The 22,609-nt window shown below is 43.0% G+C and overlaps 1 protein-coding gene across 6 annotated transcripts in view; it reads right to left on the bottom strand.

The window, feature by feature from the left end:
• Positions 1–22,609, bottom strand: part of LOC118544703 (BEN domain-containing protein 5) — a 1,415,283-nt gene that overhangs the window by 322,075 nt on the left and 1,070,599 nt on the right. The window lies entirely within an intron of this gene.

Here is a 22,609-nt window from a genome sequence, read left to right as displayed (position 1 = left end):
CACCAGATAGTCTTTGTTCACACTGGCCACACTGGTTAAGTGTCTCATATCCTGGCAATCCTCTCTGCCTTGGGTCCTTATATCACTGTCACCCTCCTTATATTCCTTTCTAACCAAGATATTCCTGGGCTGGTTTATTGTTTTAATTTGCTCAGCAACGCTATGACAATTTTAGTTACTGATGATCAAACCATTCCTTCTCTAACTGAATCTTCATCTCTTTGTATGGTACACAACGATCATAGCAAATATCTGTCTGGCACACTGGGTCATATGGATGAGGCTCCTTGTGTTTGGAGGCAACTGGCCCTGGCTAACCCAAGGGCTGAGGAGATCAATAGCTCAGTAGGCTTGCCACACATCACAGCGTATCTACAGGGAGGCTCTGTCCTGAATTGGATGTCATGGAAACCTGAGGATGGAGAAGCTGGTATTGGAGGCTGGGGGTGGGGCAGTGAGCAACTCTCCTAGAGACTTAAGTCAGGATTCCTTAAGCCCCAGATGACTTCTTTCTCTTTTCTACACTTGATTTTCCATAAATAGTCCTGGAAATCTGTTTTTTTTTTTTTTCTCAAAAGGGCTTCAAACAAACTCCACTTTGAGAACCGTTGCTCTAGGCTACATATTGCAGGAGCTTCTGATTATCCGGTATTTCTTCTAATGGATCCTCTGCCACATTTCACCTTATCTGTATTTCCCGCTCTATCTTGCCTCTCTCTAAGAATGGAGAACAGCTTCCTGAAATTCTGCTTAGGCAGAAATGGGAAGGCAGCAACATTTTTTGAGCAACAATTATAGGCCAGGCACAGTACCAGGTGCTTTGATGTTTCATTTCTTTTCATATTCTTGGCAATCCTGCAGGGTCAGTATTACATGAGGTTCAGAGAGGAAAATTATCTGCCCAAGACAACATCTTCATTAAATGGCAGGGCCAGGATTAGAATTCAGTCAGTTCTAATGCTGGCTTGAAAGCCCAAAATACGACGATACACATAAACCATTACGATGGTGCCTGACGCTTAATAGGTGCTCAAAAAGATACAGTATTGATGCTGTTGTTATTACTATAGTCCATGTGACCCTTGGTTTATATGAGCTATTTTTTCCTTTTTTCACAGAATTATGGATACTTGGTGGGGGGGGCACCTGGGTGGCTCAGTCGGTTAAGGGGCCAACTCTTGATTTCAGCTCAGGTCATGATCTCAGGGTCCTGGGATGCAGCCATGTGCTGGGTTCCATGTTCAGAGGGAGTCTGCTTGAGATTCTCTCTCTCCCTCTCCCTCTGCCCCTCCCCCCACTCGTATGTGCTCTCTCTCACTCTCTCTCAAATAAATAAATCTTAAAGAAAAAAAAGAATCATGAATACTTGGAGCTCAAAGGTCATTGAGTTTGACCTGCTATCAGGACAGGAATCCCCTCTGCAATGGCCCCACCAGTTGTATGAACTGCTTGTTTCATCCCTTTTCTTGATGGGGAACTCACTAATTCTTATCAGTTTGTTAGCTCTCCTTTGAGCAGGGTTAAAAGCAGCTTCCTATGACATCGTCACTGTTTCTAGTTGCCTCAGCCCATGACAAGAGTTTGGACCTCTGCAGATCTGTGTCTTCTCTCCAGGCTAAACATGCCCAGTTCCTATGTCCTTTCCTCATAAGACCTTGGCTCAAATCTCCTTGCCCTCATGGTCTCCTTCCTCCTCTATTTAACTTTGATCTGTCTCAGTCAAAAACTCTTTAAAATCTCTCTACCTCTTACTTCAATGACTTCTCATGAACCTCAAAGCTATCCCCTCATGGACTTCTCAATCAACATCACTGTTTTCCTGCCAGCTCATAACTCATTCCAGTTGACATTTTCAAGCAAACAATGCAACTCCAAGATGTCACTGACCTACATTGTGAACACACATCCTCCCTCTGAAAAGAAACACACACCCACACATGGGCTAGAAGGAATGCTGGAGCCAGACCGCCTTCCCTCCCAAACACAGAACCAGGCCAGTAGCACAATTGGCTCAAGCTGCCTTTGCCAAGGCCAACCTGTGTGGCTCGGCACTTCTCTCGTGCATGAGGGAAGAATACAATGCGTCCTTCTATTTTTCCATAAGCTTGACTTTGTGATGACTGTGCTTGGTGAAAGAAGTTTATTTATCTGAGAAGAGTCTATTTCTTAATTAAGAGCTATCTCTAAATGGTGACTCTGTGTCCAGGCTCCCGCAGAGAAAAAAGAGAAGAAAACCTGACAGGAGGCAGACAGATGTGGGTTTGTGTCTTGGCTTCTCTGTGGAGTTTGGATAACTTAACTGTATGTCTCTGGCCTCAAACTTCACACCTGTAAAATGAGGGTGAGTGAAATACCTTCAGGGATAGGGAATCAAATGCAACCAGGTACCATGCTTGTGGGCTCCCTCTTCTGGTGTAAAGTGTTCCCTGAGAATCCCTGTAGACAGAACACTGGGGGCTCAAAAGACAGAGTCAGAACGTAGAAGGGGCCAAATTTTCAGCTCTCTTCTCACATTACAATTTTCAGTGGATGTGTGTCTTCCTCACTAGTTGGAGAGCATCTTCAGGGCCTAGAAGATGTATTGTTCAGTCCATGGCATACAGTAGCCCTCCATAAGCACTTGCTAAATTCAATGAAGCATTCCTGGAATCCACATTATCCTTTTACCCACCCCCCCCATGCCTTTGCTCATGCTATTCTCTCTGCTTAATCTTTCATGATCTTCTGTCTTCTTGGAGGTCTCCCCTCACTGCTCGAGACGTCCATGACATCTTTTCCGCATGACAACTTCCAAACCTAACCTCCGTCTGTCCTTTGAACAGAATAGTTCCCACTTTGTTCTTCTAATGTATCTTGTAAAGCCAGCCTTTTGTATCATGCTCTGTTTTTAACTTTCTGTTTCTTCTGTTTCCCTCATGAGGTCCTTACTCGAGGATAAGACTGTCATTTCATCCCTCTATCTCTAGTGCCAGCACAAAGGTCTGGAAGGAATGTTTGAGGTCATCTGGTTCAAATGATTCAACTGTTTTGTCATTCCCTCTGCTATGGCCCTGTTAGGTAGGAATTCATCAGCATGGAAAGCAACCATGCCCCCACTACAGGACTTTCCCTCTGCCACGTCTTTAGGCTTTCTTGCCTTTATGATTTTGTTCCTATCATCTCCACAGCCAGCAATACTGGCTATCCACCTCCTGTGGGAGACCTTCCTTCTTTTGCTCCCACCCACAGGATCACTGTCTCTCCTGGACTCCAGCAGCTCCTACTGTCTGTACCACTCCTGTGGTGATGAATTAAATCCAACCTGGTGACAAGCCCGTTTAACCTACAGTTCACAGACATATGTGTGCACCACCTAGTGGCCTAAGCAGATAAGTGTAGGCTATTGTTCAACCTGTAGCTCTTAAGATAGGACTGCAAAATCTGCCTGTTCTACATGTAAATCAGAATGAAAAAAGAAAAAGAAAAATTCTTGCAGGGTACCTTCAAGAATCACTGTGCAACATGTTTTACCTAAGAAACTGGAATATCCAAATAATTCTCTCAAAGTCCTTCAAAAATAAAAGGAATGGAATGAAAGATAAATTTTTCATTACTAAATAGTCTGCCTAGTATCATCATTTGGGATTGCCAATGAAAACTGTATGGCATTTTTTTAAAATTAGGGCGCATGATTTGTGTATGTAATGTACAATCTGTTACATATGGAGGGGGGCATGTTGGACATAAAGAACTACCAAAGTATAATTAGTTACCAACTGAGAGAGATAAGGGTCTTTCATATGGAGAGGATATAGGATCTAACAGCTTGGATGGTAGAACATGCAATGTTAGCTGGAGGAAATGAAGTTGGCTACCTGGGCAGCAGGTTTGGTAGGTCGACAGGGCCTGCTGGCTGAGAGCTGACCAGCTGACCCACTAGCTGACCATAAGCTACTGTCTCAGGAAGGCAAGGCCTTCACATGTGTGGTAGCAGTAGTGTGTGCCTCTGTGCATGTGTATGTGTGTGCGTGTGTGTGTGATTTGAGGGGTGTTAGGGGAGAATGTTCCTTCTAGGTGAAGGAATTCCAGGCCTCCACAGACAGAAATGTGTCCAATTGTGCCTGTATGGTATTCCATGAACTCCTGGAAGAGTGTGGGTAAGCCAGACCCAGGTCTATTAGGAGTTGATGTATAGACTCTTTGTGTATGTATGTATGAGCCTTGAATCCAGCCTTCCTTGATAAAAGTGTTGTCTTACGGACATTCAGAAGAAACCCACTTATGTGCTTAACTACCATGTGTAAATGCTGAGTCATGACTGGATAAAGACCATGAGTGTTGGGGGTTCCAAGGTCAACAGGAACAATCTCCGAATTTGGTGCCAGCTGGGGATGGCCAGAGTATCTAGAGTGGATGCTCAGGGAACTGTTGGCCAGCATACTTGCTCCAGGAGTTATCCTGATCCCCCATTCATCCACTGGAAGCTGTCTTGTTAATGCAATGTCACTCCACCTCTGGTCCCAGATAACTGCCCCAAGGGTGGAAATACTGAAAGGTAGGTGAATTAGAAACCTTACCCAGACCAATGGAACAGAATAGAGAGCCCAGATATGGACCCTCAACTCTATGGTCAAATAATCTTTGACAAAGCAGGAAAAAATATGCAATGGAAAAAAGACAGTCTCTTCAATAAATGGTGCTGGGAAAATTGGACAGCCACATGCAGAAGAATGAAACTTGACCATTCTCTAACACCATACACAAAGATAAACTCAAAATGGATGAAAGACCTCAATGTGAGACAGGAATCCATCAAAATCCTAGAGGAGAACACAGGCAGTAACCTCTCTGACATCGGCCACAGCAACTTCTTTCAAGATACATCTCCAAAAGCTAGTGAAACAAAAGCAAAAATGAACTTTTGGGACTTCATCAAGATAAAGAGCTTCTGCACAGCAAAGGAAACAGTCAACAAAACAAAGAGGCAACCCACAGAATGAGAGAAGATATTTGCAAATGACACTACAGATAAAGGGCTGGTATCCAAGATCTATAAAGAACTTCTCAAACTCAACACCCAAAAAACAAATAATCAAGTCAAAAAACGGGCAGAAGACATGAAAAGACACTTCTCCGAAGAAGACGTACAAATGGCTAACAGACACATGAAAAAATGTTCATCATCATTAGCCATCAGGGAAATTCAAATCAAAACTACACTGAGATACCACCTTACACCAGTTAGAATGGCAAAAATGGACAGGGAAAGAAACAACAAATGTTGGAGAAGTTGTGGAGAAAGGGGAACCCTCTTACACTATTGGTGGGAATGCAAGTTGGTACAGCCACTTTGGAAAACAGTGTGGAGGTTCCTCAAAAAATTAAAATTAGAACTACCCTATGACCCAGCAATTGCACTACTGGGTATTTACCCCAAAGACACAGATACAGTGAAAAGAAGGGCCATATGCACCCCAATGTTCATAGCAGCAATGTCCGCAATAGCCAAACTGTGGAAAGAGCCGAGATGCCCTTCAACAGATGAATGGATAAAGAAGATGTGGTCCATATATAGAATGGAATATTACTCAGCCATCAGAAAGGATGAATACTCAACTTTTACATCAACATGGATGGGACTGGAGGAGATTATGCTAAGTGAAATAAGTCAAGCAGAGAAAGTCAATTATATGGTTTCACTTATTTGTGGAACATAAGGAATAGCATGGAGGACATTAGGAGAAGGAAGGGAAAAATGAAGGGGGGTATATCGGAGGGAGAGATGAACCATGAGAGACTATGGATCCGGGAAACCAACTGCGGGTTTCAGAGGGGAAGGGGTGGGGGGATGGGTTAGCCCGGTGATGAGTATTAAGGAGGGCACGTACTGCATGGAGCGCTGGGTGTTATAGGAAAACAATGGATCGTGGATCACCACATCAAAAATTAATGATGTATTGTATGGTGACTAACGTAACATAATAAAATAAAATTAAAAAAAAAAAAAAAAGAAACCTTACCCAGGAATTTCGGATCCTTTATGGGTTCAGTTTTTCTCAGTGAAAACTACTGTTGTCTCAAGTTCAAGAACCCATCTTTAAAAATTTTGTAATTATGAAAACACACATGCTTATATTTTATAATTTTCCAAATTTCCAGAAAACTGAGAAAGTAAAAATTAATGAAATCCCACCACTGAAAGAGAACCACAGTTAGCATTTTGGTGTACTTTCTTGTCATCTTTCTTGCTTGTGTTTAATTTAATGAGATCATATTTATATCTAATAAATGACATGCTTTTTAATCTCATACAACATTATACTTTTTGTCCTAGGCCGAGTCTTTGTTCTGAAGTATGAGAGTGCAAAGCACATGTATTTCTTGTCATAACTGATATGTTTGCTCTTAAAACTGTGGTTTTGTTTCTAGTCCCTTTTTCAGGGAAGGTGCCATTAATCAGCAAGATAATCAATAGAATACCATGTGGTTATTTTGTTACAAGGAGGCAGTTTGAAAAGCCCAGCAACTGCAGCCTTGTGATGTAGACAAAGTCCTCTGAATCTGGGGAGACTTCCAGGCACTATCCAACCAGGAAGATATTCTTTTTTCACATCTGGAGCCCCTCTCACTGCAGTTACAGAAAGCATTTTGTAGAAAGAGTCAAACTCAAAATGAGACAAAGGTGTGAATCCTGATTCTATCATTGCTGAGCCACATTATCCTAGGCATGCTGCTTAAGCTAGCTGGCAATTAGGTACCTCATCCATAAAAAGAGTGTAGACCGACTTCCAGGCACCTACCAGGAAGGAGAAGCCGAGAAAAAGAGAAAGAATCTCTCTGGGCATGGGCCTGGGGGTGGGAATACACCAGGCAGAGTGGGGAGCACATGGGCTGAAAGCCAGGATTTTGGAGTGTTGGCTCCAGCTCTGCCCTCCCTCAGGCTGAGACTTTGGGCTTCTCACCATATGGCACCTACTCTTTTACAACAGCCCCTTTACTGGCTTCCCTACTTCAAGTCTTGTCTCTTCCATTAGTGCACAATGCAGCCGCACCTGGAGTGAACTTTCTAGAATGCACATCTTAAAACTCATCAGGGGTCCTACAGGAAAAAGTGTAACCTTTGAGCTGTTATTGGACAACCTCCATGATCCGGTTCCTGCCTTCTAGCTCCTGTTCTCTCGGGCTCTGAGTTCCAGCCATGATGAACCACTTCTAGTGTCCCAAATTTGTTGTGCCCTCCCCTTTTCTTGGAACAATGATCCTGCACCCAACCTGCTTTGCCCGGTCAATTCCTACTTGTTACCCAGCTCTTGACGAGCATGCCTCCTCTTCTGTAAAGTCTGTCTAGACCTGCCAAGGCCGACTGGATCTTGGGGAGATCTAGGGGAGAATGTTCCTTCTCAGGTGAAGGAATTCCAGGCCTCCACAGATGGAAATGTGTCCAATTGTGCCTGTATGGTATTCATGAACTGCTATGCCCCTGACCTTCCCCATCAGAGCACCATCACGCTGCATTTCCCTGGCCTATTTACTCCTCTGTCCTCTCCACTGGCTGTGTGATCTCCCTGTTCCCCCGCGGGCAGGGGCTGTGGCATCATTACTTCTCTTCCCTCAGGCGCTAGCCCAGTGTCTGACCAATAGATGATGTTCCATAAAGATCTGCTGCTCACTACCAGAATGACAACTAGACAGGGTCCTACTGAATTGGGCATCAGAAGAGGTCTTTAGTTTTGTTCCCCTCTCTCCCAGTAGACACACACGTTGGTCCCATAATTTTTCTCAGAATCCTCTGTTTCTGCCTTGGGGACCTAGGGATTGGACCACAGAGACTTTGGCTTTCTTCATCTGGATGGGTAATTATGAGGCTATGGTTAAAAATGGACTTTTCATTTTGGTCACGAACTGCATTGCAATTACTTCTCAGAATGAGAAAGGGACGTGGTGTTCTGGGAGCTCAGGGGCTGGTTTGATGTGTGGGGTTCTGCGTGGTAGAAGAGAATAGTCGCTGATTATGTGTTCTGTTTTGCTTTCTGTGTTTCATGCAGAATAGCTATTTGGGGAAAAGTCAGTCTTTCATGGCATAGACTGGAGATGATTTAAACAAGAGCATCAGTATCCCTGTGCATTCTCCTATCACTCCAGAAGCTGGCCATCCTGGGGAAGACCTGAGGATCAACACCCTCTGGAAACAGGGGGTCACAGGGCCACAGGCACACATTTGGATTCAGGGCTCAGGCCCTCTTTTCCTGCAACCTCACTTCCCTGTTCAGTTGCTCTCCTCCATAGCCATAGTCATTTTCAAAGCATCTAGGGCTCTCCTGCCCCCTCCCTGCCCTACCCCAGGCAGAGCCTGCTCCCAGAAAAGTATTTCACATGCCATTGGCCCTCTCTAAACTCACTGCTTCTGATCTCTCTTATTCCAGTCTAGCGTTCTCACTGGCTGTAGGCTTGATCATTCTAAAATTAAATTTTGCCTTTCTTAGAATAATTTAATGATCCACATTGTATTTCTGATAAAGAGTAGATTTCTTAGCATGGCATTCAAGAAGGGTTTGAAAAATCTCCGTGGGTTTTATGCGCTATTTGAAAAAGCAGTTTTTATATTTTAATATAAACTTATATTTGGAAAACAAACAAAAAGTTACCTATTATGTTCAGAACCAAACTCCAGATAATAAAAGTGGGCCTGATCATGTGGGTCAGTGTCATATATAGAAGACTGACTCTCACCTGGCAGGGGAAGGAGTGGGGAGAGCCAATCCTCTCTGAGGAAAAGGAGCAGGGATTATGAAAGTTTGTAAACCACCATCTCAAGGCCCTGAGCTCATGCCCACACCCCACTGAAGTGCGATCCCTGCCTTCTATTTACCTGACCATACTGCTCACCACCGCCTTCCCTGGCTCACCAGCCCCACCTCCTGCCCTCGACATGGCCCTCTTTCCATTTCTCATACTAAACAACGGCTGGGTGACATGGCTTTCCCAGATAGCACTGTGCACTCACTCTTCGACCCATCACTTATTTATTTGTTAGTTAATTCAATAAACATCAATGGAGCATCTACTCTGTGCCAGGCATGTTCCTGAGGATAGGGCAAGAGAGAGACAGTCTCTGTGTTCAGAGATAGCTAATAGCGAAATGGAAAAGACAGACATATTAAGCAAATAATGATACAATATGAATTAATCTCAATTATAGTAAGTGCTCTAAAGAAAATTAGGAGGAAAGGTACTATGACCAGGGTTCAAAGTATCCTCAAGCCTCACCTGGCCCACCGGCTGATGTCCAGATACCACCCCTGGGCAACCCCCAACCCCATCACCTTCTAGGGGAACCCGAGCAGTGGCTGAGGCTCAGCTTCCCTTCGGGTACCTACTCCCATCAGGATAATAAAAAATGCATTAGCATTTTACTCAGGGAGAGGGTGAGCCTCACTCAAGGTGGAAACCGAATCCCCCAACTCGGGGTTAAATTCAGCTGGAAGTAGAGTGGGGTGGCAGACAAAAGCTGGGGCTGCACATGGGAGATTGCTTCCATGTATTTCGCTGAGTGGTTTCTGCTCTCAGAGCTTCCTGCTATTGGAAAAGTCAGGCATGCAAGTAGCTTTCATCCCCAGGGCAGCTTAAAGGAGCATTTTAGTTCAGCCTCTGGCAGCCTGCACAAGGCAGGGCGAGCGGAAATGGAGAGGAGCACAGGAAACTGCAAAGCCATTTTGGAAGCAGGATTAAGAGCAGCGGCGGCAGCGGCGGCGGCGGCGGCCATTTGCTGAGCACTCACTATGTGCCAGGGCTTGGCACCTTCTGAGGCAGCCACTGTTACCCCTTTTTACAGATGAAGAAGATGAGGGCCAAGACGTTAGAGTACTTGCCCAAGCTCCCAGCTACTAAGGGGAAGAGTCTAGGTTCAAACTGATACTGTTGACCTCTGAAGCCTGTGCTCGGGTTAGCCGTGAGAGCAGTTAGTTGTGAGAAATGAGGAAAATACCTTGGCTGATTCCCGGGTTTGTAGGCGAAGGAGGAGTAGGGGCTGTGGTGGGTGATGCCGTACAACTGGAACAGCCTCTGCACACAGGGCTAGTGGTAGAAGCTACCACGGACCGTGTGCGGGAACTTCTGTACTTTCCCTTCGTTGTGTTCACAGTTTGAAATTCTACATTTACCTGTATGTTTTTTGCAAAGATTTTTTATTTTTTAAGTAATCTCTACACCCAGTGTGGGGCTCGAACACACAACCCTGAGATCCAGAGTCGCACGCTCCACCGACTGAGCCAGCCAGGCGCCCCCATTTAGCTGTGTTTATATTTGATTAGTCATTCTGATTACACTCTAGACTCCATGACAGGAAGGGCGGGGTTTAGCATTCCTGGCAGAGCGGACTGTGTCTTAAATATGTGTTCAAAGATCGCATATGGAAGGGTAGATCAGGTTTTTAAGAGGGTGGGATAAACAGCTGAAACCCTCACTCCTGCTGGAGAGAAATGACACATGTCTCATCCTGAAACCCCAAACAGTTAGAGGGGGACTTGTGCTAAAGGACTTCACCAGCAGAGCGCTGGAGGAAAGACCTGTGCACCAAGAAACAGCAAGAGGAAGGCTGTTCCAGTCATGACCCAGAAGGTTCCCTGCCAGGACAGATCGTTTCTTCCCTACCCTCTGCACCCTCCAGGCTCTAGGAGGTCATGTGGGCACCCACAGGAACAGACATGGCCTCTAAAGTGATGGCGCAGCTCAAGGCTGGAGAGGATGTATACATAGCTGACAGATGCCCCCCCCGCCCCCACCTACTGCCCAGGGCACCCATGGACCTCAGAGCACCCAGTATTGATTTAATAGTGTCTCACATTATAATTAGGTGTTTACATACTAGCTTGTTTTTTCTCCCCACCTCCTTCTCTCCTCTCTCCATCTCTTACCCCCTGTCTTCTCCTCCAAGGTCAGGAGCTGCGTATTTTTCATATCTCTCTATTCTCCCTGTTCTGCCTTCTGATAGGGCCTCGAGAAGTCTGTTGTAGATGTACCATTTTATATCATTACCAGAGCAAGTTACGTGATTAGAAATTCTCTTTCTTCATAGGTTTTGAGCAACTCACAACTTTCTTTTACAGGATCAAACTTCAGAGTTTAAAAGATATGCCTTTGAGGCCCTCAATTTATACTTTAAAACTGTGCTTACTCTTCATCCTTAAGGTCACTGAGATGCAGCATGAGTGAAGCTATCCCGTTCACAGCCTCTGGGGTGTCAGAGCAAGGAGCTTTGGAAATCACCGAGCCCAACTACTTTATGTCAAAGCAAAGTAGACCGAGTCCACGGAGGGCAAGGGAGCAGCCTGAGGTCACCTGCCACATTGTTCCGTCTTGTTTGCTTGCATGTCTCCTTCAGTGGAGTGAAAAGAAGAGATCTATGTCTACAGCCCAGTGCCTAGAAAAGCACAGATGCCTAGAAAAAAATTAAGGAAAGCAAGGGAGCGGGGTAGGGGAGTGGAGGCAGGGGAGGATTTTGCTATGAATTTGTTCTGAGTTCCAATGTCATGTTGTTTACTTGCTTGAAATGGTTTTAACTGAGGAGTTATCAAGAGGACCTCCTTGAAGAGGTGGTACCTGAAATGGCCCTTAAAGTATAAAGGCTATTTTACTCTTCACTGGGAAAGTGGGACCAACTTTTAAGAAAAAAATAGGACAGGAGTCTGGACTGGGCACGAGGCCCTGGCTACCCTCTGTCTCTGGGAGCTAATGAGTCTGTTTGTGCTTGACATTTAGTACTTAAGACTATCGGTATCTCCTGGAAACATCAACTGTTTATTTTCATATTTGGTCATTTAATATATAACTCATTCCAAAAAAGAATTTGAAGAAGCTTACAATGAAAGAATGCCACAAAATAAAAACCGTGTAACTAAAGACATGGGGAAAAAGAAAAACAAAGACAGGAGAAATTAGCTGGTGCTAGGTATGAGGTCATAACTCACAACTCATATCCTAAGATACTCGTTCACTTGCTAGGGGTGGGGTATGAATTTGGCTCTCAGCTTTTGAACAACCTTGACATAGTGGAAAACTCAGCTACAAAATACCCAGTGTCCTAAGGGAAAAGCAAAACAAACAAATAAAACCCCAAATAAAACAGTTGAATTACAGAATCTACCTTTCCTGACCCGAGGTGTGAAGGAAATCTTTCCTTACTGTCCTTAGAAGGGTGTTTTGAGGCCTGGTGGATGATAGGATTTGGCCAGGTCATGCAGTGACGTACCAGCAGAGCTGTATTTGGACTCCTATGGATACTTCTTGAATAAGGCCTATGGAGCACAGACATAGGTGAAATGTGGTGGTTGTGAGAGTCCTGGGGCCAGAATAAGAAGCCACAGGTCTGCGTCATGGATAACAGCAAAGGACAGACGATGGACACAAATCTTAGCTCGTACACTCATACACCACTCATGAGTGGATAGCTCTTAAACAGATTACAAAACCTGTCTCTCATTTCCATGTCTCTAAAATGGGGATAAGAAGAGTCTTTAAACCAAAATATGATTTCATTCAGAATTTTTAAATTACAACAAACATTACTACATTATGGGATGTAATATAAAATCCACATCTTTTTTTTTAAATAAAACACGGGACTCAATAAAATATTAAAGTTCCAGGTTTTTGAGAGTATCAAGGTCACTCTCCCCTACTTACACAGAAGAGTTTGGAGGATCTGACTTCCTTTTTTTTTTTTTAAGATTTTATTTATTTATTTGACACAGAGAGAGAGACAGCGAGAGAGGGAATACAAGCAGGGGGAGGGCGAGAGGGAGAAGCAGGCTTCCTGCGGAGCAGGGAGCCCGATGCAGGGGGCTTGGTCCCAGGACCCTGGGATCACGACCCAAGCGGAAGGCAGACACTTAACGACTGAGCCACCCGGGCCACCCTGGAGGATCTGACTTCTAAAAAGATCTTACCGCACTCAAGAAAGTTCAACAAAGTCCTTTTGTTCCCATTCTCCTTCAGATTTTTTTTTTTTTTTAAGATTTTATTTATTTGACAGAGAGAGAGATAGGGAGAGCAGGAACACAAGCAGGGGGAGTGGGAGAGGGAGAAGCAGGCCTCCCGCCGAGCAGGGAGCCCGATGTGGGACTCGATCCCAGGACTCTGGGATCATGACCTGAGCCGAAGGCAGACGCCCAACAACCGAGCCACCCAGGCGCCCCTCCTTCAGATTTAGCAAGAGTGCCAAGGAGTTCACCATAGCTCCACACAGAACCGTGCATAGTAGGGACTGAATCAGCTAATTGATCAGAAACACCTGGAAGCCAGAAGCTAGGTGTTCTGGATCTAGCTTTGCCGCTTACTTGCTGTATGAGCCAACAATTTGCCTGAATCTGTCTCTACCACATACTGGCTAAATGACCACGGGCAGGTAAGTAAAATACTTTGAAATGGGTTTAGCAACCCATCTACTAGTAAAGCAGTTAGCCTAGTGCTGGACATATAACCTCTGGATAAATGGAACATAGTCTGGTAAGACTTTTATTTTTAATTCCAAGAATCCTTGCGTGGAAAGCCTTTCCTCCCCTCTTTCTCTATTTATGGCTTTTCTCTTGTATCATCACCTTCTCCTCTCCCAGGCTGGGTTAGGTGCCTCTTCAAGTCCCCTCAGCACCTCGCACTACCCTTGGCCACAGACGTTATCACTGTGGGTTGCAATTATCTGTGAGTCACCCAGCTGTGAGCTCTTGTGGGCAAGGCTGCTGCGTGATTCAGATCGGTATCTCCAGCTCCTACCACTGTACTTGGCACGGAGCGGGCCTTCAGTCATGTTTGTTGAATTGCATGAAACTGTGGAGTTCCTGTGAAAAATACCATGACATTCAGAATAAAACTCTGGCACTGAAAGTGAGGCAACATTAATCTGTGTTCCTGCCCAGCCAGAGTAATGCTTCTGCACGATGTCAGAGTCATATATACTGCAGGAAGTAAAAGTGCCAGGCCATAAAAGTCTATTTTCTGCATTTGACTGACTCTCGTGGAAGCTCCATTCCATGCTGATTGACCACGACTTTCCATAAGAAATTGCCAGCTTGATTGTGGGGAAAGAATCCAGATCTAATTGTTCTTTGTAAGCCTGGGACAGAAGGTATTGTTATTTGAAAAATGGAACTGTCTAAATTAATTTTCTTGAAACAAACATCTTTGCCAAATAAAAGCAATGCATAATAACAACCCATAATTAAAAGCAAATGATACCTTTTGTTACGTGGGGAAAGCAAATGTGTTCACCACAAAAAAAGACAAAATGTTATTTTCTTGGAACTCCACGGACACATCTTGAAGTCTGATGAGAGGGTGTGCAAGTCTGTGTGTGTGTGCATGTGCATGTGTGTTGTGTTGTGTTGTGTTGTGTTTAGGAGTACAGTGGGGTGGGGGAGATGTCTCTTTTTCATTTTTTCTTTTCTTTTGCTTTTGAAAAACAAGCATCGCTCATCTCTGCTTTCTGAACAATGGAGACAGAATATTCTTAAATCCCATTGCACTTTAAAGAGATAGGAATTGGGAAAGTGAGGGGAATTAACATTTATTAAACTGCCCTTATTAAATTTTCCTAACCTATTTTTAATTTATTTTAACTTTTTTATGTGTGTACGTATATGTGTGTGTATATCTTTCTAAACTAATAAATCCTTTCTAGAAAAAACTTAAAATGTTAAAAACCATAATTGAACATCCATGTAACAGGTGCATTGTTAAAGGTTTATTCTTTTTTCCTCCCAGCACTCTCATAATGCTGGTCTTTAACCCTCATTTTAGAGATTAGGAAACTGACACTCAAAAAGGTTAAGTAAATTGCCGAGTCACACTAGTACATGACAGAGCTAAGATTTAAGCTGAGCTTCTGACTATAAAGCCCATGTCCTTAAAAATACTTTTTCCATTGTATATAGTATGATTAATAATATTAGTGATGTCAAAATAAAGAGGAAAACACACACGAAAATCATAATGTCTCAAAAACCATTTCCATATTTTCCATGCTGTTTCCTGTCCTTTCTAAGTAGCTGTGCTTGTACTGTAAGGGTAATAATTACATACAGAAATCAAGCACATAGTCATGGCATAAATATGACTTTGCTACTTTCTGTATTCTTTTTTTTTTTACCGAGGTATAATTGACATACTATATTATGTTAGTTTCAGGTATACAATAGAGATTTGACATTTGTGTACATTGTGAAATGATCACCACAGTAAGTCTAGTTATCATTTGTCACTATAAAAAGTTAATACAATATTATTGACTATATTCCCCATGCTATACATTACACCCCCATGACTTATTTATTTTATAACTGGAATTTTGTAGCTCTTTATCCTTTTCACCCATTTTGTACATCATCCCTCCCAACCCCTCCTCTCTGGCAATCACCCAACTGTTCTCTGTGTTTATGAGTCTGGGTTTTGTTCTATCTTGTTTCTTACATTCCACATACAAATTAAACCACGTGTTATTTGTCCTTCTCTGTCTCACTTACTTCACTTGCATAATACCCTAAAGTCCATCCATGTTCTTGCAAATGGCAAGACGTCATTCTTTATTCTGGCTGAGTAGTATTCCACTGTATTTCAGAAAGAAATAGAACATCTGAACAGACTTATTGCTAGTAATGAAATTTAATCAGTAGTCTACAACCTCTCAACAAATAAAAGTCTTAGGAGATTGTAAGTTTCTAGGAATTTACTCATTTCTTCTAGGTTGTCCAATTTGTTGGTATTTGACTGTTCATAGTAGCCTCTTATCATCCTTTATATTTCTGTGGTATCAGTTGTAACTTCTCCTCTTTAATTTTCTGATTTTATTTATTTGAGCCCTCCTTTTTTTCTTGGTGAGTCTGGCTAATGGTTTGTCAATTTTGTTTACCTTTTCAAAGAACCAGCTCTTAATTTCATTGATCTTTTCTATTGTCTTTTTAGTCTCTATTTCATTTATTTTCATTCTGATCTTTATTATTTCCTTCTTTCTACTAACTTTGGGTGTTGTTTGTTCTTGCTTTTCTCGTCCCTTAGGTGTAAATTTAAATTGTTTGAGATCTCTCTTGTTTCTTGATGTAGGCCTGTATTGCTGTGAATTTCCCTCCTAGACCCACTTTTGCTGCATCCCACAGATTTTGTTATGTTGTATTTCTGTTTTCATTTGTCTCTAGGTACTTTTGATTTCTCTCAGTAGATGTTCAGTAAACTGTTATTTAATCTCAGTGTAGTTTTTCCAGTTTTCTTCTTGTAATTATTTCTAGTTTCATATTGCTATGTTTAAAAAGAAGCTTAATATAATTTCAGTCTTCTTGAACTAACATGTGATCTATCCTAAAGAATGTTTCATGTCCACTTGAGAAGAATGTGTATTCTGCTGATTTTAGATGGAGTATTCTGTATGTATCTAGTAAGTCCATTTGGTGTACTGTGTCGTTCAAGGCTGATGTTTCCTTATTGATTTTTTGTCTGGACAATCTATCTACTGATGTAAGTGGGGTGTTAAAATCTCCTGCTATTGTTGTACTGCTGTCAATTTCTCCCTTCAGGTCTGTTAATATTTGCTTTATATTTTTTGGTACTCCTATGTTGAATGCATATATGTTTATAAATGCTTTATCTTCTTGCCAGAATGATCCCTTTATCATTATGCAGTGCCCCTCTTTGTCTTTTTTTACAATCTTTGCTTTAAAGTCTCTTTTGTCTGATATGAATGTAGCTACATCAGCTTTCAACATGAGTGTTAGGGGAACCAACCTCCCCATGCAGTTGAAAATCCATGTATAACTTTTGATTATCCAAAAACTTAAGTACTAATAGCCTACCCTTGACCAGAGGCCTTACTGATAACATAAACAGATGGTTAACACATATTTTGTATGTTATATGTATTATACACTGTATTCTCACAATAAAGTGAGCTAGAGAAAAGAAGATGTTATTAAGAAATCATACAAAACAGGGGCCCCTGGGTGGCTCAGTTGGTTGGGCATCTGCCTTCAGCTCAGATGATCCCGGGACCCTGGGATGGAGTCCCACATCCGGCTCCCTGTCAAGCAGGGTGCCTGCTTCTCCCTCTCCCTCTGCTGCTCCCCCTGCTTGTGCTCTCTCATGTTCTCTCTGTGTCAAGTAAATAAATAAAATCTTAAAAAAAAGAAATCATACAAAAGAGAAAATACATTTATAGTATTGCACTGCATTTATATAGAAAAATCCAGTTATAGGTGGACCCCCACGGTCCAAACCCATGTTGTTCAAAGATCAATTGTATATACAGCCCTGGGGGCCCACAATCATAATCTCTGCTGACCTGCAGACCAGAATATCAGGAGGTATTCCCTGGGCCACAGTTGCAAAAACTGGGGCTCCAGATGAGTGTATAATCTACTTTCTGAAAGGTCTCCTCAAGTTGAAGCAAGGCCAATCTGGTGCACAAGGATGGTATCTCCCTGCTTACATTCCCCGGGAGTGCCTTCCTAGCCTCTAGATGTTTGGGAAACCTGAAGCCTATCCCTTGGGCTGAAGCTCCAGGTCAAGTAAATAGGCCTTTTTCACAGGAAGACTGGTTGTTGCATTTTAGTGTGCCTCTCTGTGCAGTGCTCTGGGGGTGGTAGCCTGCCAAGAACTATCTTTTTGATGGTTACATTCTCATGGAGCTCAGAAATGCCAGTCCCCTTGGCCACCAGGGCCAGGCGATCGAGGGACATCCCCTGTGTGGACTGTGTGCACCACTGGCTTTAGATAGGCGGCTAGAGAGCACTGGGGGCAGGGCATACTTGCTGGCTTCAGAAAGGCAGTGGGAACAGGTCTTGACTGTGTGTGCCTATGGGCTTCAGGAAAGCACTGGGATAGTGCCTTATCTGCACTCTTGCTGGCTTTAGGCTGGAAACAGGAAAATGCTGTAACCACTTGTGCTTGCCAGCCCTAGCCAGGGAGCAGGTGAGTGTCACAATCACCCATGTTCCCTGACTTTTGCTAGGGAGCAGGAGAATGCCAGGACCATTTGCACCGGCCTGCCCCAGCCAGGGACCAGGGCAGTGCTGCAACCACCTGCACTCTCTCCAGCTTCAGCAAGGCAGTAGGACAGTGCCATGATGGCTTGCCCCTGCCTGCCTTAGCAAGACAGCAGGAGGGTGCTGCATCCAAGCTCACCCATCTGTGCTAGCAGGATAGGTAGAGTGAGTGCAAAATGTATCTGCTAGCACCTCCATCTCCAGGGAGTTTCAACTATCCCCTGCTCCTTCAGCAGATGCTTTTAGATTAGCAAATGCATCTCCTTCACATAGTCTAGGTGCTTTTCAAACTGTTGTTTTTTTGCTGGGTCTTGGTGTGAGGGAGATTGCACTTAAGGCCTTTGGAAGGGGAATCTCAGTTTCCTATAGCACTTTGGGTCCCCTGGATGTTAGAAAACAGTTTTCTAAGCCAACTGTTTTGGGGGCTAGTCTCTCTGGTGCAGATCCCAGGGGTTAGGATGCCTGATATAGGGCACCAATCCCTTGTTCCTCAGGGAGAAACACCGGACTCCTGAGATCCTTCCCTATTTCCGCACAGGGGTGGGGTTATTGGGCAGTCTGTATCTCTGCCTTTCCTACCTGTCCAGATGTGATCTTTTTATCTTTTTTTTGGGAAGAAGCAGTTCATCTATTTCTCAGATCTTTTTCAGAGGGAAATGGACCTTAGGTAGCTGTAGATTTGGTGTGTCCATGGGAGGAGGTGAGTTCAGGACCTTCCTATGCCACCATCTTGCAGAAGTCTCTACTTTCTGTATTCTGCTATTTTTAGGTTACATGAGATCATAAGAAGTTTTCCAACAGTATTACACAGTCATTCTAAACATTTTAATAATTTCATAATGTTCTATTTAGTGAAAGTGCATAGTTTACCTAAATATAGGACATTTAGGCTATTATTATTTTGTTATTGTAAATGACATTATGATAAAAATCTTCCTGCATATAATTTTTTCCTTCATTTGGATTAGATTATCTCTCTGGGATGAATACTCAAGAGTGGAATTACTGGGTCAGAAAGATGTACCTTTTTATTACTCCTGATACATATTGCCAAATTGCTTTCCAGTAGAATCATTCCAATTTACACTCCCATGAATAGCGTGTGAGATAAAGATTTTACTATAGCTTTGCCAGCATGGGGGATTATAACTTTGAAAACATTTTTGGTTAATGTAATAATCATATGGGATCTGACTGTTATTTTAATTGTTTTTTTTTAAAGATGATTCAGTGGGTTTGAATTCTTTTTCATTATCTTGTTCATTCATTGTATTTCCTACAGTGAAAGTTGACTTTTCACATTTATCTGTCCAGCATTAAGGTTTAGCTCTGTTTGAATTTTATTTTATTTTTTTTAAAGATTTTATTTATTTATGAGAGAGAGAGAGAGAGCGAGCAAGTGCACGCATAAGCAGGGGGAGGGGGAGGGGCAGAGAAAGAGGAAGAGGGAGAGGGAGAGGCAGTCTGGGGGCTGAGCAGGGAGCCTGATGTGGGGCTCAATCCCAGGACCCCGAGATCATGACCTGAGCTGAAGGCAGACACTTAACTGACTAAGCCACCCAGGTGCCCCTCTGTTTGCCTTTTAAATTCTCAGGGGATAACCACCTCTCTTGTTCTTGGTTCATTAACTTTGGTAGCACTGGAAATACCCTTCTGGACTTGATTTGGTACCAAATAAACTGCTTTCCCTAAAACAACAAGGCTCTTTTTATTTTTTTATTTTTTAAAGATTTTATCTATTTATTTGACAGAGAGAGACACAGCAAGAGAGGGAACACAAGCAGGGGGAGTGGGAGAGGGAGAAGCAAGCTTCCCGCTGAGCAGGGAGCCCAATGCGGGGCTCGATTCCAGGACCCTGGGATCATGACCTGAGCCGAAGGCAGACGCTTAACGACTGAGCCACCCAGGTGCCCCACAAGGCTCTTTTTAAAGTTTCCAGGCAAAGATGGAGCCCAGTAAAACTTTGAAATATACATCTAGATAGTGTTAGTATAGGCTCACAAGATTTAAGGATGCTCTGAGTCCCTCCCCTACCCTTTAATCCAGTTCTAAGGATCAATGATGGTATTTCTCTTTGAGCATGAGGAGCTCTGCAGCAGATCAAGGAGACTGACTGGGCCATTGTATAAGAAGTGGGAGTTTTTCCCATGATACCTCTAGATTTCTCACTTCCAATATTCTATAGAGGAGAGAATAGTCCAAGGGCCTTTCTTCTTGGGAAGAGGTATTCTCACTCTCAGAGAAAGCCAAGCAGGATCTCCTGTGAGGTCTTAAGGAAGGGAAGCCATGTTGATTTGCCTCATGTTGCCAAATGGAGTTCTCCCAGAACTTAGGCTGAGGTTCCATACTGGGGTTTATCAGTTTCAAGTATGTTTTTTGATTGTGTTTTGTTTTTTATGTTGTGGAATTTTCTTTTTGTGGGGAGAGGGGGGAGGGCTGTTTTTATTCTTTGCAGATGTTTCCTTCCAAGAACTTGAGGGAAAGATTTATTTTAAGTTAGTATTTAGGTGTTCAGAACCCTGAGCAGTAGTCTACCCACTGTCTATAAATATCATCGGCCTCTTCATTTTGATGCTTCCAGGGGACAGAAGTCACTCAATAAGCAATAGATGCACCTTGCTTAGCACCTATTGTATACAGAGATCTGTGTTAAGCCTTGGGCCAGGTGGGCAGGGGGCATAGATAAGCACTTACCTGACCCAGTATTTTGTTTATATTGGCTCATTTAAGCCCTGCAATATTATGAAGTATGTTTCATAATTCTATTTTATAGATGAAGAAACAGGTTCCGAAATGCAAAGCAATCTATCCATGATCACAGTTGTGCGTTGGTCTTCCACCCTGCTTTTAGTTTCACTTCCTTCAACCCATTCTCTACTTTGCAACCAGAGTCAAATTTCAAAAATGCAAATCTGACATGCTGCTCTTCTCTTTCAAATTTCCCATTGACAAAATAATGTCTAAACTATCTAACATGATCACTCTGCCCCTGCCAGCCTCTGTGGCCTCCATACTTGCCACCAATCCCCTCATAGTCCAGAATCCGGCCAGGTTGATCATCTTTAGTCCCCCTACACCACATTTTCCTCTTGCCTCCATCTCCTCTTATATGTTGTTTTCTGTGCCTGCCACATCCTTTCTGTCACAATCTTTCTTTGGTTAGTTACTTCCCACTCCTCTTTCAGATCTCAGTTTACAGGTTAAGCCTTATCTGACCTGCCCTGCCTCCCTCCAATGGTTTAGATGCCATTTTTCTGCATTTGTTCTTCCTCTACCATAGCACCTTAGCTACCGTTCTGTAATTGTCTATTTTCTCATTCAACTGTGAGCAACTTAAAGGCAAAAACTGTGTCTCATTAGTCATTATAGCCCCAGCATTTAATCATAGTGCATGGCACAGGGTAGATGTTTGCTGTAGACTGAATGTTTGTGTCCTCTCAAATTCATATATTGAAAATTAATCCCCCATATGTTGGTATTTGGATGTGGGGCCTTTGGGAGGTGATTTGGGCTCTGTCCTCACTAATGGGATTAATCTCCTTATAAAAGAGACCACAGAGAGATCTGTCACCCCTTTTGCCATGTGAGGTGATAACAAGATGGCCATTTATGAACCAGGAAGTGGGCTCTCACCAGACACTGAATCTGCCAGTGCCTTGATCTTGGACTTCCAGCTTCCAGAACTATGAGAGATAAATTTCTGTTGTTGATAAGCTAGCCAGTCTATAGTATTTTTGTTATAGCAGTCCAGACTAACACAATGCCCAATAAATACACTTGAATAAATTAATGAATGAGCAGAATCAGAGGAGACTACAGAGCTGGTAAACAGATGGTGATCTAAGAGGTCAGGGGTTTTTCAATTGTTCTTTTTTGTAGTTACTTTAAGTTACTAGATGTTCTTGTCCAACATTCATTGGATGACTGGTGGAATTAAAAAGGTCTGATCACCAATAAACAAAGAGGAAGACATTATTTGTAGTTGGTCAAGCCTTTGTTTCCCCAGCTGTGGTCCCCAGAGGGCCGTCCTACTCCAGACCACTTACTCTAGCAGCATTCTGCAGGGGACCAAGCACTGCAATCACACCCTGGCTTGACTCCTGGCCCTGCCTCTTCCTAGCTCTAGCATTTCCACAGCTACTACTGAGCAAATGCCTACCATGTGCCAGGTACTGTACTTTGTGCTTTATTTCTCTTAGCTCAAATCTCTAATTCTTGTTAACAAACTTGAAATGTAGGCATCACCCTTCTTATACTGATGAGGAAACCAAAGCTCGAAGAATTTCAGTTACTCTTTCTAGGCAGCATACCTCAAGTTCTAGCCCAGGGATTTGAATCCAAGTTCACAGTTTCCACAGTCTGTATTCTTTTTCATTACATACTTCCCTGCTTCTAAGAGCCTTCTAGCTATGAGCACACAGTAGGCAAATAAGAAAATATAATAAATTATTTGCATTCTTCTCATGAAGTGTTGCAATTTCTCTAAATCAAACCTTTTCTTCCCTGAGCCAGCTCCTGTATGTGGGCAGATGGCAGATGGTGACAATTGTCCACTGCTTCTCTGAATATTGTATTTGTATCCTATTCAAAAACACATTTATAAAGATATG

Source organism: Halichoerus grypus, chromosome 5 (genome assembly GCF_964656455.1).
Source record: "Halichoerus grypus chromosome 5, mHalGry1.hap1.1, whole genome shotgun sequence".
NCBI classification, from domain to species: Eukaryota; Metazoa; Chordata; class Mammalia; order Carnivora; family Phocidae; genus Halichoerus; species Halichoerus grypus.
The sequence above is the reverse complement of the archived record's forward strand: the minus strand, read 5'-3'. Positions and strand labels throughout refer to the sequence as shown.